We start from the raw sequence: 17444 nt of genomic DNA on the forward strand, positions 1-17444 counted from the left end.
ATGTATGGCAAAACCAATACAATATTGTAAAGTAATTAGCCTCCAAATAAAATAAATAGATTTAAATTAAAAAAAATTTAAAAAAATGTTACTCAAATATGTTCCTCTGTGAAAGTTTTTGCCTGATGACACTTTTGAAAACCTTCTGTGTTGTTATGGAGAAGGATGTATGTATATTTCTGTGTGTGTGTCTTTATTAATTACTATAAGAAGCAGTTATGAATTTCTCCCATTTATTATTTAAGGATCTGATAAAACTATGTTTGCTTGCTTTAGATTAGCATACATAGAAGAAATTCCAATAATTTTAATAATCCTCATATTTTCTATAGAAACATAATATTAAGTAGTAAATTAAAGTTATATTGACAATAAATGTTAGTATCACAATGTTGATCATTTACAAATTTCAATGATAATGAAAGTATAAGGAATGAAATCAAGATATTTTTGTTTGCATTATATGCATTTCTAAATATCAAAGATCAAAATAGTTCTCAGACATTCATTTAAAGGGAGACAGAGGGAAGAGTGTTTGAGACATTGATGAATGTTTTATACCAGGAAGCAAGTTTCTGAGGCTTGAATATATCTTACCAATTATCAACAGTAGTTTTGCTTTCACCCTCTGACCATTGCTTCAGTGTGGAAAGAAAACTAATAAGCGATACTGGTGTTGCAGACACTGATATGACCCAAGAAGTGTTGTCTCTGGGAAAGTGAAAGTGGTACTACCTGTAACAAGAATGATTAATTTCTGTGATGTATGAGTAAAAGTATCAGAATATTAAACTTTTGAGATCAATTTTGAGGCAGGTGAAGAAGATACTGAGTTACAATAAGCACTTTCTATCTTGCTCCACACTACTTTTATGATTTGCTACATTTTCCTATTCATGCCCATAAATTCATTTTGTATTTCTTAACAGGAAGCAAGAATAGTTCTTTAATACTTCACAAATGTCAGGCTCATTTAACCTTTCTTTACTTACTAGTTTTCAAAACAATGTCATTAATAGTCACATAAACTCTATAGATTTGGTAATACTTGATTGTAATTTAATTTAGTTACATTATTTTCATTTTAGCCACAATTTCCTAGGGAAATTATAATAGTTTTAGAATGACATAAAGCTAGTTAGTTCTGCTTCCCTTTCTCATCTCATTTTCCTTCTTGACCCTTAGTTTATAATTTAAGCAGAAAACAAAATGATGATCTTGTATATGTATGTGTGTGTATACACACACACACACACACACACACACATATATAATTCTGAAAAAATATTGAAATCAACCCCCATGTCTGATAGTGTTATTGTTGGCTAAGTTGCAAGCTGTTTTTGAGAAAAAAAGAAATATCAATATTTCTATTCTCTCCACTTTTTCTGGCTTACTCTTCAGCAGTGCAATTATATTAACCTGCTAATGAGCACTCATTATTACCTGGGTCTGCACTAGAGACTTTATTGGCAATTTCATATTTAATTCTCATAACTGTGCTACAGATGATAGCACTGAGGCCCACACTGGCTAATTTTCCCATATTTATCCAGCTCATCTGACTGTTGAAACAGGAAATCCCATTAAGATCTGTGTGACTCTAAAACCAATGCTCTTTTTATTACTAAAGAGAGCCTCTGGTTTTTAGCTCCTAAAATTCATTTTCTGAATCAGTAATTTGGCTTGCACTTTGTGAGATTTTTACATGGTTTCCTCTTTCATTGTTTTCTTAAGAGACTTACTATAGAGAATGTTAGGGTATATTAGGCAACCAAACAAGAGAAAGTCAAGAATCCAGTCATCCATCAACCAGTTTTCAACTGTGAAGCCCCCAACCTATCCCCATCATTCCAAGTCCTAATTTTCATAAGCAGAAATTGAAGATAATTTAAAAAATAGATCTTGCATGATAATTCAGTAAAATAATATGTAAAATATTAATACAAATATTTACCATGGTGATTTACACACTGTCAAACTTCATATGTTTATTATTATGTAGCATTTGTTTAGCATTTTGAATTTTTTCATTTAAAAATGTAATTATTTTTATGTGCCTGTGAGATTTTTTTCCTCCTTGATGACACTTTTTTATGCAGAGATTTCTGAAAGTGGTTGTGACATAAGAGAACCTCTGGGGGAAAAAAAAAAAGAAACTACTTCCAATATTCATGACAGGACTGGGGTGACTAGAGGTCCCCGGATAGAAAAGTATGACTGATGAATGCAGTGATTTCTGTAGCAAAAGCCATTCCTTTACAGATTATAACATGCAAACTCTTTTAACTTCTAACATGTGTTTTAGTTGAGCTAAATGCTCAGTTGCTAAGTCATGGCTGACTCGTTGCAAACCCAAGGACTGCAGCATGCCAGGTTTCTGTCTTTCAGCATCTCTTGGAGTTTGCTCAAACTCATGTCCACTGAGTTGGTGATGCCATCCAACCATCTTGTCCTCTGTCATCCTCTTCTCCTCCTGCTCTCTCTCTTTCCTAGCATCAGGATAATTTCCAATGAGTCAGCTCTTCATGTAACTGAAAGGCACATGCTGTTTACTGATTTCAACATGTGGGTTAATTTGATATTGTATGTGCATGATTTTATGAGGCATTGGAGTTTTTGTTTTTACTAATATCACACCATCCTACTTTTGCTTCTGAACATTTTAAAAATAACAGGATGTAGTCCTTAAATGTTCACTAGTAGGATACAGCCAGTCAAGTGTTGGTAATTGTTTAACAACTAGTCTTTTAGGGTAAAAGAAACACACACACACAAGTACAACATTCCCAACAAACACACAGAAAAGGCCTTATTTATATTTTTCTGTTTTAGCATTCTTTCTGCTTTCTACTTGCTCTCATCAAATTCATAGCTTAAAAGTTCTTGGTCAAATGCAGCTTAACAACATTATGCCTTTGCTTAAAAGTATCCAAGCATATTTTTTTAATCACTTACTGCGTACTTTGGGTTTCCCAGATGGTGTTAGTGGTAAAGAATCCACCTGCTCGTGCAGGAGAAGTAAGAGACATGGGTTCAATCCCTGGGTCAGAAGATCCTCTGTAGGAAGGACATGGCAGCCCTCTCTAGTATTCTTGCCTAGAGAATCTCATTGACAGAGGAGCCTGATGGGCTACAGCCCAGGGTGACAAAGGGTTGGACACAACTGAAGTACTTAGCACTGGGTAGTTCACCTAATATTCAAGGGCGGCCATGACATGGCCTCTGACTGTTTCCCAGGCACATATTTAGTCATGATGTGCCTTGTATTTTGTTTCTGAAGATTCAAATTAGTTTAGTCCTCCCTCCCACCCCCACCCCCGACCCTGGTAAGCTGTACTACTTTTATTAGCATTTACTGTCTCTTATTTCTGCAATATCCTTTTCTTCTCTCTGAGTCTAAATGATCATTCAGTCAGTTCAATTCAGTCGCTCAGTCATGTCCGACTCTTTGCGACCCCATGATTCGCAGCACGCCAGGACTCCCTGTCCATCACCAACTCCTGGAGTTTACTCAAACTCATGTCCATTGAGTCAGTGATGCCATCCAGCCATTTCATCCTCTGTCATCTCACCCACTGGAAAAAATGTAGCCTTGAATAGATGGACATTTGCTGGCAAAGTAATGTCTCTGCTTTTTAATATGCTATCTAGGTTGGTCATAACTTTCCTCTCAAGGAGTAAGCATCTTTTAATTTCATGGCTGCAATCATTATCTGCAGTGATTTTGGAGCCCCCCAAAATCAAGTCTGACACTGTTTCCACAGTTTCCCCTTCACTTCCCAAGAAGTGATGGGACCAGATGTGATGATCTTAGTTTTCTGAATGTTGAGCTTTAAGCCACATTTTCACTCTCCTCTTTCACTTTCATCAAGAGGCTTTTTAGTTCCTCTTCACTTTCTGCCATAAGGGTGGTGTCATCTGCATATCTGAGGTTATTGATATTACTCCCGGCAATCTTGATTCCAGCTTGTGCTTCCTCCAGCCCAGGGTTTCTCATGATGTACTCTGCACAGAAGTTAAATAAGCAGGGTGACAATATCCAGCCTTGACATACTCCTTTTCCTATTTGGAACCAGTCTCTTGTTCCATGTCCAGTTCTAACTGTTGCTTCCTGACCTGCATACAGGTTTCTCAAGAGGCAGGTCAGGTGGTCTGGTATTCCCATCTCTTTCAGAATTTTCCACAGTTTATTGTGATCCACACAGTCAAAGGCATAGTCAATAAAGCAGATTTAGATGATTTTCTGGAACTCTCTTGCTTTTTTGATGATCCAGCGGATGTTGGCAATTTGATCTCTGGTTCCTCTGCTTTTTCTAAAACCAGCTTGAACATTTAGAAGCTTACAGTTCACATATTGCTGAAGCTTGGCTTGGAGAATATTGAGCATTACTTTACTAGCGTGTGAGATGAGTGCAATTGTGCAGTAATTTGAGCATTTTGGGCATTGCCTTTCTTTGGGATTGGAATGAAAACTGACCTTTCTCAATCCTGTGGCCACTGCTGAGTTTTCCAAATTTGCTGGCATATTGAGTGCAGCACTTTCACAGCATCATCTTTCAGAATTTGAAATAGCTCAACTGGTATTCCATCACCTCCACTAGCTTTGTTCATAGTGATGCTTTCTAAGGCCCACTTGACTTTTCATTCTAGGATGTCTGGCTCTAAGTGAGTAATCACACCATTGTGATTATCTTGGTCATGAACCTCTTTTAGGTACAGTACTTCTGTGTATTCTTGCCACCTCTTCTTAATATCTTCTGCTTCTGTTAGGTCTATACCATTTCTGTCCTTTATCAAGCCCATCTTTGCATGAAATGTTCCTTTGGTAACTTTATTTTCTTGAAGTGATCTCTAGTCTTTCTCATTCTGTTGTTTTCCTCTATTTCTTTGCAATGATCGTTGAGGAAGGCTTTCTTATCTTTACTTTCTATTCTTTGGAACTCTGCATTCAGATGCTTATATCTTTCCTTTCCTGCTTTGCTTTTCATTTCCCGTCTTTTCACAGCTATTTGTAAGGCCTCCTCAGACAATCAATTTGCTTTTTTGCATTTTTTTTCCATGGGGATGATCTTGATCACTGTTCCCTGTACAATGTCACAAATGCCCATCCATAGTTCATCACTCTGTCTATCGGATCTAGTCCTTTAAATCTATTTTTCACTTCCACTGTATAATCATAAGGGATTTGATTTAGGTCATACCTGAATGGTCTAGTGCTGTTGCCTACTTTCTTCAATTTCAGTCTGAATTTGGCAATAAGGAGTTCAGGATCTGAGCCACAGTCAGCTCCTGGTCTTGTTTTTTGCTGACTGTATAGAGCTTCTCCATCTTTGGCTGCAAAGAAATCAATCTGATTTTGGTGTTGAGCATCTGGTGATGCCCATGTGTAGAGTCTTCTCTTGTGTTATTGGAAGAGGGTGTTTGCTATAACCAGTGCATTCACTTGGCAAAACTCTATTAGCCTTTGCCCTTCATTCCATACTCCAAGGCCAAATTTGCCTGTTACTCCAGGTGTTTCTTGACTTCCTACTTTTGCATTCCAGTCCCCTATAATGAAAAGGACATCTATTTTGCGTGTTAGTTCTAAAAGGTCTTGTAGGTCTTCATAGAACCGTTTACCTTCAGCTTCTTCAGCTTTACTCGTTGTGGCATAGGCTTGGATTACCATAGTATTGAATGGTTTGCTTTGGAAACAAACAGAAATCATTCTGTCGTTTTTGAGATTATATCCAAGTACTGCATTTTGGACTCTTCTGTTGAGCATGATGGCTACTCCATTTCTTCTAAGGGATTCCTGCCCACGGTAGTAGATATAATGGTCATCTGAGTTAAATTCACCCATTCCATTCCCTTTTAGTTCACTGATTCATAGAATGTCAACATTTACTCTTGCCATCTCCTGTTTGACCACTTCCAATTTGTTTTGATTCATGAACCTGACATTCCAGGTTCCTATGCAATATTACAGCATTGGACCTTGCTTCTATCACCAGTCACATCCATAACTGGGTATTGTTTTTGCTTTGGCCCCGTACCTTCATTCTTTCTGGAGTTATTTCTCCACTGATCTCCAGTAGGATATTGGGCACTTACCGACCTGGGGAGTTACTCTTTCAGTATCCTATCTTTTTGCCTTTTCATAACTGTTCATGGGGTTCTCAAGGCTAGAATACTGAAGTGGTTTGCCATTCCCTTCTCCAGTAGACCACATTCTGTCAGACCTCTCCACCATGACCTGTCCATCTTGGGTGGCCCCACGAGCATGGCTTAGTTTCATTGAGTTAAACAAGGCTGTGGTCTGTGTGATCAGATTGGCTAGTTTTCTGTGATTATGGTTTCATTGTGTCTGCCCTCTGATGCCCTCTCGCAACACCTTCCATCTTACTTGGGTTTCTGTTACCTTGGCCGCGGGGTATCTCTTCATGGCTGCTCCAGCAAAGCGCAGCCACTGCTCCTTACCTTGGATGAGGGGTATCTTCTCAGAGCTGCCCCTCCTGACTTTGAATGTGGAGTAGCTCCTCTTGGCCCTCCTGCACCCATGCAGCCACCACTCCTTGGATGTGGGGTTGCTCCTTTACTTCACTACTGAAATTCATCATGTCACTTCCTTTGGAAAGTTGATTTTAATCAACTGCAATTTGGAGTAGCTGTCTCTTCTTCCAGTTTATATACTCTTTACCCCTCTGTGATCACTGCATTTGATATTAGGCAATGAGATTTCAGAACTGAGTCCTGTAACTGTTGAATATTAGGCATTTTATAGAGGATCCTGGTGGGCTGTGGTCCATCGGATCACAAAGAGTCAGACAAGTCTGAAGCAACTTAGCACATGTACACACAATATTTATTTAATGGATAAGTAAATGAATAAGTAAAATATGCTAAAGAAAAGTTTTCCAATGTTTCCCACTGGAGCAGAATGTCTACATACATTGCAAATGTTTCAAATGCTTTTATAGAGAAATGGGAAGAAAATGGTCATGTTTTTAAATATTGTATATTTAAATCTTCTCTTCAGAAGAAGAAGCTGAAGTTGAACGGTTCTATGAAAACCTACAAGACCTTCTAGAATGCATACCCCCCAAAAGATGTCTTTTTCATTATAGGGCACTGGAATGCAAAAGTAGGAAGTCAAGAAACACCAAGAATATGAGGCAAATTTGGCCTCGGAATATGGAATGAAGCAGGGCGAAGGCTAATAGAGTTTTGCCAAGAGAACATACTGGTCATAGCAAAGACCCACTTCCAATAACACAAGAGAAAACTCTACATATGGGCATCACCAGATGGTGAACACCGAAATCAGATTGATTATATTCTTTGCAGCCAAAGATGGAGAAGCTCTATACAGTCAGCAAAAACAAGACCAGGAGCTGACTGTGGCTGAGATCATGAACACCTTATTGCCAAATTCAGACTGAAATTGAAGAAAGTAGGGAACAGCACTAGACCATTCAGGTATGACCTAAATAAAATTCCTTATGATTATACAGTGGAAGTGAGAAATAGGTTTAAGGGACTAGATCTGATAGGTAGAGTGCCTGATGAACTATGGATGGAGATTCATGACATTGTACAGGAGACAGAGTCAAGACTATCCCCATGGAAAAGAAATGCAAAAAAGCAAAATGGCTCTCTGGGGAGGCCTTACAAATAGCTGTGAAAAGAAAAGTGAAAAGCAAAGGAGAAAAGGAAAGATATAAGCATCTGAATGCAGAGTTCCAAAGAATAGCAAGGAGAGATAAGAAAGCCTTCCTCAGCAATCAATGCAAAGAAATAGAGGAAAACAACAGAATGGGAAAGACTAGAGAGATCCCTTCAAAAAATTGAGATACCAAGGGAACATTTCATGCAGAGATAGGCTCGATAAAAGACAGAAATGATATGGACCTAACAAAGCAGAAGACATTAAGAAGTCGCAAGAATACACAGAAGAACTGTACAAAAATATCTTCACGACCAAGAAATCACGATGGTGTGATCACTCACCTAGTGCCAGACATCCTGGAATGTGAAGTCAAGTGGGCCTTAAAAAGCATCACTAAGAACAAAGCTAGTGGAGGTGATGGAATTCCAGTTGAGCTATTTCAAATCCTGAAATATGATGCTGTGAAAGTGCTGCACTCAATACGCCAGCAAATTTGGGAAACTCAGCAGTGCCCACAGGACTGGAAAAGGTTTTCATTCCAATTCCAAAGAAAGGCAATGCCCCAAATGCTCAAACTACCACAAAATTGCACTCATCACACGCTAGTAAAGTAATGATCAAAATTCTCCAAGCCAGGCTTCCACAGTTCATGACCCATGAACTTCCAGATGTTCAAGCTGGTTTTAGAAAAGGCAGAGGAACCAGAGATCAAATTGCCAGCGTTGAAAAAGCAAGAGAGTTCCAGAAAAACATCTATTTCTGCTTTATTGACTATGCTAAAGCCTTTGACTGTGTGGATCACAATCAACTGTGGACAATTCTGAAAGAGATGGGAATACCAGAACACCTGACCTGCCTCTTGAGAAACTTGTATGCAGGTCAGGAAGCTACAGTTAGAACTGGACATGGAACAACAGACTGGTTCCAAATAGGAAAAGGAGTACGTCAAGGCTGTATATTGTCACCCTGCTTATTTAACTTCTATGCAGAGTACATCATGAGAGATGCTGGGCTGGGTGAATCCCAAGCTGGATTCAAGATTGGATTCAAGATTGCCGGGAGAAATATCAATAACCTCAGATATGCAGATGACACCACCCTTATGGCAGAAAGTGAGGAGGAACTAAAAAGCCTCTTGAAGAAAGTGAAAGAGGAGAGTGAAAAAGTTGGCTTAAAGTGCAACATTCAGAAAACGTAGATCATGGCATCTGGTCCCATCACTTCATGGGAAATAGATGGGGAAACAGTGGAAACAGTGCCAGACTTTATTTTTCTGGGCTCCAAAATCACTACAGATGGTAACTGCAGCCATGAAATTAAAAGACGCTTACTCCTTGGAAGGAAAGTTATGACCAACCTAGATAGCATATTCAGAAGCAGAGACGTTACTTTGCCAACAAAGGTCCATCTAGTCAAGGCTATGGTTTTTCCAGTGGTCTTGTATGGATGTGAGAGTTGGACTGTGAAGAAAGCTGAGCGCTGAATAATTGATGCTTTTGAACTGTGGTGTTGGAGAAGACTCTTGAGAGTCCCTTGGATTGCAAGGAGATCCAACCAGTCCATTCTAAAGAAGATCAGTCCTGAATGTTCTTTGGAAGGAATGATGCTAAAGCTGAAACTCCAGTACTTTGGCTACCTCATGTGAAGAATTGTCTCATTAGAAAAGACTGATTCTGGGAGGGATTGGGGCAAGAGGAGAAGGGGACGACAGAGGATGAGATGGCTGGATAGCATCACTGACTCGATGGACATGAGTTTGGGTGAACTCTGGGCGTTGGTGATGGACAGGGAGGCCTGGCGTGCTGCAATTCATGGGGTCGCAAAGAGTCAGATATGACTGAGTGACTGAACTGAACTGAAAGCACTTGCCTAGCACCATAAATGACTTTTGTAAATTTCAACATGTAGGTACTTTCAAGGGCTTTAGGAAGCCTCCTTACACATTTAACTAATACTTCTCAGGATATTCTTTTTCAGACAGTGTCATTCAGTGCTGAGAGCTGACTCTCCCTTTGTCACAACCATGGTTTTTAGAACTCAGATCTCTTACTTTGAATAATAAATCCCCTGAAGATTATTTTTATGCTTTCCAATGATTCACAAAACAAAGAGACAACTCCCCATGATAAACAAACCATTTTTTTCCTGATTGAATAAATGTTTTGATAACTTTTCACCGGAAGAAGTTTATTCTGTTATTGAGGCCAAGCACTGTTCTTATTCACACGATTTTGCTTTTAAAAATGCTACATACTGACCTTAGAAATAATAAGCCAGTGGGCAATAATTCAATCAATAGAAAGGACCACTTAATAAAAAGTGATTGGGACACTTGAGGAAAAAAAAGATTTTTAAATATTATTTTTCCAATGTGTTTCTTAAGTAATTCTCTGAATTCAGTACTCATGTCAGTGAACTGCTTTGTTAGCAGCCCAATTTAAAATCTATAGCCATGTTTTCAATGTCTGCTTATAATATAATGCTATTTCAATCAACAGAGAACATGAGATTTTAGTACATATCTATTTATTATAATCATACAATTGTATATCAGAAAATATACCCTTAAATTAGTCTTTATTTCTTTGTGTTATCTGGAATTATATGCCATAACTCTGACATATGGGGTTATAACATCAAAGAAAAGCCAAAATCATTTTTACTTTTTCAGTTTAATTGGAAAAAACTATTTCAAAACAGAAATGTAGGTGAAAGCTTATTAAATGCTTTTAAAAATATATCATCTTCCAGAATTTTCTAAGTAGGTCCCTGGAATGTAAGTTCAGGGTTTACTTACTTTATGTGGTTGAATAACTGGGAAAAGTATGCATTGAATTTATCAATTTCTTTGTAATTATTTATGATACAGAGTGTTTCTTTCATTCTTCCTGTAAATACTGTAGTGAAATATTTTATTTCCTAATTAAGATTTTTGAGGTATTTTTCTTTATGGTCTCAAATTATAAAAGTATTTGTACTATCTTATGTTAACTGTAACAGGTCTAGGAAAGTAATAATTACATTTCTGAGCTATAAAAGCAATATTAATGTCATACAGAATGATTATTAATATAAATAAAACAACCATTTGTTAAGAAGTAAGCAAGGCAATGCAATTTAGTATAATTTCTGAAGCTGAACTGGCAGAAAGCTAAGATATTGCCAAGTTACTCTTTACTTACTACTGATTCAGTAATATTAGGGAACTGGTTTTGATTTATTTTTCTTGTATTAATATGCATCAGTTCAGTTCAGTTCAGTCACTCAGTCGTGTCCGACTCTTTGCAACCCCATGAATCGCAGCTCACCAGGCCTCCCTGTCCATCACCAACTCCCAGAGTTCACCCAAACTCATGTCCATCGAGTCAGTGATGCCATCCAGATGTCTCAGCATAAGTTCTCATTAATGAGCAAAATTTAAATTCAACAAAAATATCAAGCTCAATATTTCCAGATATTTGTTTTAAGAATATAAACATGAGCAAGGCATGATCCTTCCCTTTAAGATCAGTTCAGTTCAGTCGCTCAGACGTTTCTGACTCTTTGAGACCCCATGGACTGTAGCACGCCAGGCTTTCCTGTCCATTAGGAAATCCCGGAGCTTGCTCAAACTCATGTCCATCGAGTTGGTGATGCCATTCAACCATCTCATCCTCTGTCGTCCAGATCTCCTCCTGCTTTCAATCTTTCCCAGCAATATAGTAGAGTTCCTACAGCAAGAACATGCTGGCAAGCATATACATCCATGTATTTATTATATGTTCTGCAGAAGTACAGCAAGAAATAGTATTTTTAATAGTCTTTATTTAAATTTTTATCTAAGTCATAAAAACATTTAGTTTTTACAGCTTGATATATGGCTTGCTATTGGAATTCTAACTCATTTCATAAAGTATATAGCTTCAGGGAAGCAGAGACTTTGTCATATTGCTCTCACTGTGTATATACTTTCAGGTGATTCAACATACCATACTTGTGTACCAAAATATCCCAAATATAGTTATTGTTATAATAAAATACATTTAAATGTAAAATTGTTTTCCAACTACAATTTTATTTTATTTTTAAACTTTACAAAATTGTATTAGTTTTGCAAATATCAAAAGGAATCCACCACAGGTATACATGTGTCCCCATCCTGAACCCTTCTCCCTCCTCCCGCCCCATACCATCCTTCTGGGTCCTCCCAGTGCACTAGCCCCAAGCATCCAGTATTGTGCATTGAACCTGGACTGGCAACTCATTTCATACATGATATTATAAATGTTTCAATGCCATTCTCCCAAATCTTCCCACCTCTCTCCCTCTCCCACAGAGTCCATAAGACTGTTCTATACATCAGTGTCTCTTTTGCTGTCTTGTACACAGGGTTATTGCTACCATCTTTCTAAATTCCATATATACGCGTTAGTATACTGTATTGGTGTTTTTCTTTCTGGCTTACTTCACTCTGTATAATAGGCTCCAGTTTCATCCACCTCATTAGAACTGATTCAAATGTATTCTTTTTAATGGCTGAGTAATACTCCATTGTGTATATGTACCACTGCTTTCTTATCCATTCATCTGCTGATGGACATCTAGGTTGCTTCCATGTCCTGGCTATTATAAACAGTGCTTCGATGAACATTGGGGTACATGTGTCTTTTTCCCTTCTGGTTTCCTCGGGGTGTATGCCCAGCAGTGGGATTGCTGGATCATAAGGCAGTTTTATTTCCAGTTTTTTAAGGAATCTCCACACTGTTCTCCATAGTGGCTGTACTAGTTTGCATTCCCACCAATAGTGTAAGAGGGTTCCCTTTTCTCCACACCCTCTCCAGCATTTATTACTTGTAGACTTTTGGATCACAGCCATTCTGACTGGAGTGAAATGGTACCTCATAGTGGTTTTGATTTGCATTTCTCTGATAATGAGTGATGTTGAGCATCTTTTCATGTGTTTGTTAGCCATCTGTATGTCTTCTTTGGAGAAATGTCTATTTAGTTATTTGGCCCATTTTTTGATTGGGTCATTTATTTTTCTGGAGTAGAGCTGTAGGAGTTGCTTGTATATTTTTGAGATTAGTTGTTTGTCGGTTGCTTCATTTGCTATTATTTTCTCCCATTCTGAAGGCTGTCTTTTCACCTTGCTAATAGTTTCCTTTGATATGCAGAAGCTTTTAGGGTTAATTAGGTCCCATTTGTTTATTTTTGTTTTTATTTCCAATATTCTGGGAGGTGGGTCATAGAGGATCCTGCTGTGATGTATGCCAGAGAGTGTTTTGCCTATGTTCTCCTCTAGGAGTTTTATAGTTTCTGGTCTTACGTTTAGATCTTTAATCCATTTTGAGTTTATTTTTGTGTTGAGAAAAATTATAATGAAAATCTTTGTACACACTAACATAGCACTATATATTCCTTGAGAATTGTCAAAGTTAAAATGAATGATATATTTTTCTTTTACAAAAAAATAATATATTGCTCTAAATTTGTTGATGTTTTCTTGAATGACAAGTGATTATAACCAATAACCTGTTGATGAACTAATATTAAACTGAAAGTGAATATAAATGTTTGTTCTTTCAACATAAACCTTTTACAATAAATGAGAATTAATGCTTTTCAAAAGAAATTTGTGCTATGATCAACATCAATATGAAAACAGGTATGTAGAATTGTAGAAGTTATCATATGATTTTATTTTCATAATGAGATTTCATAACTAATCTTATATAATGCATATAAAAGGACTTTCTGGTGGCTCAGAGGATAAAGAATCTGCCTGCAATGCAGGAGATCTGGGTTCAATCCCTGGGTCAGGAGATCTTCTGGAGAAGGGAACGGTAACTCATTGGGGTATTCTTGCCTGGAGAATTCCAGTCCATGGGATCGCAAGGAGTTGGACAAGACTGAACAACTAACTTTCAATGTACATAAAAACAAACAACCAAAAATAAGATAATTGGAAATAGGATTTTTTTCTTTCTTTTAAAAATCTTGTAAAGAGATTAAGAAGAGGTTTAAGCCAATTTACTAACATTTTCAAAAACATTCCTATTAGTTACTAAATGTTTATTAGCAACGTTTCAGTAAAAGCATGTGTGAACAGTTTGTTTGGGTTAAACATGCTACTCAGCATAAGTCATCACAACCCTTGATGGGTTGCTTTCTTTTAGATCTATACATCTTATCTTTCATAGTATATTTTTCAGGTATGATGGTCATTAAAACACAGTTGTGAATTATATGTGTATTGGACAAGATCATAAATTTATTACCACAAGTTTATAAATAATGATATTCAAAAATAGACATGCATAATCAATTATTTCTTTCATTAATATATCAATATTAGATTTTAATGAGGACTAAGACCTTGTTTAATAATTGAAGCTAAAATATTGTGTATCATTTAAAAATATCTGTCATTCATGATTATAATGCAAATGATATCTACAGTGGTATGACATTTATAACTAAATTCATATTAATATTTGAAGAGGCAGCACGTCTAGCTCAATAATTTCTATACTTTATAGCAATGAACTCTTTCTTTCAGAATTTTTCTTTGTGAAAAAACAAAATGTATTTGTTGTTTGTTGTTCAGTTGCTAAGTCAAGTTGGACTCTATGACTTGATGCACTGCAGCACAACAGGCTTTTCTGCCCTCCACTATCTGCTGGGTTTTTCTCAAATTCATGTCTATTAAATTGGTGGTGCTATCAAACCACCTCATCCTCGGCCACCCCCTTCCCCTGTTACCTTCAATCCTTCCCAGCATCAGAATCTTTTCCAATGAGTCAGCTCTTCACATCAAAGACCAAAGTATTGGAGATTCAGTATCAGTACTTCCAATGAATATTTAGGGTTTATTTCCTTTAGGATTGACGGGTTTGATCTCCTTGCTGTCGAAGGGATTCTCAACAGTCTTTTCCAGCACCAAAATTAGAAAGTATCAATTCTTTGGCCCTCGTCTTCTTTATGCTTCAGCTCTCACATCCATACATGACTACTGGAAAGACCATAGCTTCAACTATATGGACCTTTGTCAACAATATGATATCTCTCTCTCTTTTTTTTTTTTTTTTAATATTATTTAGGTTTCCTTCCAAGGAGCAAGAATCATTTAATTTCATGGCTGTAATCACCATTCACTGTGATTTTGGAGCCCAATAAAATAAAATCTGTCATTATCATTTTTTGCCTTCTATTTGGCATGAAGTGATGGGGCTGGATAACATGATCTTAGTTTCTTTTTTTTTTTTTTAATGTTAACTTTCAAGCCAACTTTTTCACTCTTCTCCTTCATCCTTATCTAGAGCTTCTTTAGTTCCTCTTCACTTTCTAACATTAAAATGATATAATCTGCATATCTGAAGTTATTGATATTTCTCCAAGCAATCTTGACTCCAGCTTGTGATTCATCCAGTCCAGCCTTTCATGTGTTGTACTCTGTATATTAGTTAAAAAAGCAGAGTGACAAATGCATCCTTGTCATACTTCTTTCCCAATTTGAAATCAGTTTGTTGTTACATATCTGTATCTAACTATTGCTTCTTGACCAACGTATGCTTATATGTTAATAAAAAAACCAAAATATATTATGATGTGGATAGATTTGCTGTGGACTTTGTATTATCTGTGGAGAAGGAAATGGCAACCCACACCAGTGTTCTTGCCTGAAGAATTCCATGGACAGATGAGCCTCGTGGGCTGTTATCCATGGAGTCACAAAGAGTCAGACCTGACAGAAGAGACTTGGCATGCATATATTGTATTATCTGTGATAAATCCAAATCACTTAGCACCTTCTTCTTTTATCTTCTCAATATCTGAAATGCTCTGGGCTCTGGCAGCACAGTTTGAAAAGCATTCATTTGAATAACAAAGGTTATTTTCCCTTGGGTAATTGTGTGTGTGTGTGTGTGTGTGTGTGTGTATACAGACACACACACACACACACATACACACATATATATATATATGACACATTCTATCAGTTGTACTGTTTTATCTTCTACACCTAGAACTGCATTTTTACTCCCTTTTATTCTAACAATTTAGTCATCTTCTTCTCAACAGTGTCTTAACACATACAATCTGCAAAAGCTTTACTTTTGACCTTCACTAGTATCCCTAAATCTGAGTTTGATCACAGCTATCATTCTTAAAATGGATACTCATGTATAGAGATTATGAGGACAAATTCAGGCATGCTACATTTTATTTCCTGACCTCCCTTCATTTGAAAGATATTTCTGGAAATCCTCTAGCATATAGGTCCCCTTGATGTAAAAAGTAGTGAATATAGGACAAATGCTGGTTGGACTGGTCTCAGAAGCTTGATCTACCCTTGGACTTTCCAGTTATCCCTCTACAGGAAATATTGAGACTATCTATATCCCAGCAAGTGTCTTTCTATCCAAAGACACCCATTTTAACAATTATCTTTCCTGAGCTTGATGTTGGTGATAATAGAAAATTGATAGTGAGTATTTTGACTTTTTCTGGAGACTGTTTCAAATCTGACATAGAGAAAATTCAGTGTGTGTGCCAGCCTCCTGAGTAATGCTCAGATGGGGAAATATGTGCCTTGCCCTCTACTATCATCTGTCTTTATGATTTAATTCTTTGTGCATGGTTAATTAATTATAATGGCATTTTAAAAATCATTACATAATATAGAATCTTGAGATATATTTTCATAGCACATTTTCAAGTCCAAGTTATTGCTATTTAAACTGTAATAACTACTATTAATTTTCTTATATAAAAAAGCTATTATTTGCAGGTATTAATTCAGAGCACAAATAATTCAAACACAAAACAGATGTATTACAGACGGTATACATTTTTTCTTATATTATTAATAATCTTATTATGATATCTTTATCTATATTCCTTTTAAAGTTAGTGAACACAAACTTTTGTAGAAACGAATGTCTAATGTATCCTTTTAAGAAATATACTTCTTTTACCTAAAGAAGTTGGCAATGATATTGCATGGCCTCATCTGTCCATCCACAGGGCTTGTTATATGACTCTGGTTGGCTAACCAGGCCCTTTATTCCAAGTTACAGCATTGTTATATAGATACTGTCATATGACAAACTCTTTCCACTCAAGTTGACCCATGGTCATTTGAACAAATGAAAGAATGCTAGTGAGAGAGAGAACATAGTTGGACCCCATGTCTAGCCTCTCTTGGAAACCAACTGAATTTTTAATGTTAAAATAGAGAATATATTTGCCCAGTTTTCTTGGTCTTCTCTATCAATCTGATAATTTATTGTATGTTTCATTATTTGTTTTAAAAATTTTATCATATGATTATCTCAATAGATGCAGAGAAAGCCTTTGACAAAATTCAACATCCATTTATAACAAAAACTCTCCAGAAAGCAGGAAAAGAAGGAGCATGCTGATGCTGCTGCTGCTAAGTTGCTTAATACCTCAACATAATAAAAGCTATATATGACAAACCCACAGCAAACATTATCCTCCATGGTGAAAAATTGAAAGCATTTCCCCTAAAGTCAGGAACAAGACAAGGGAGCCCACTCTCACCACAACTATTCAACATAGTTTTGGAAGTTTTGGCCACAGCAATCAGAGCAGAAAAAGAAATAAAAGGAATCCAAATTGGAAAAGAAGAAGTAAAACTCTCACTGTTTGCAGATGACATGATCCTCTACATAGAAAACCCTAAAAAGTCCACCAGAAAATTACTAGAGCTAATCAATGAATATAGTAAAGTTGCAGGATATAAAATCAACACACAGAAATCCCTTGCATTCCTATACACTAATAAAGA

The sequence above is a fragment of the Bos taurus genome, chromosome 6 (genome assembly GCF_002263795.3).
Source record: "Bos taurus isolate L1 Dominette 01449 registration number 42190680 breed Hereford chromosome 6, ARS-UCD2.0, whole genome shotgun sequence".
NCBI lineage: Eukaryota > Metazoa > Chordata > Mammalia > Artiodactyla > Bovidae > Bos > Bos taurus.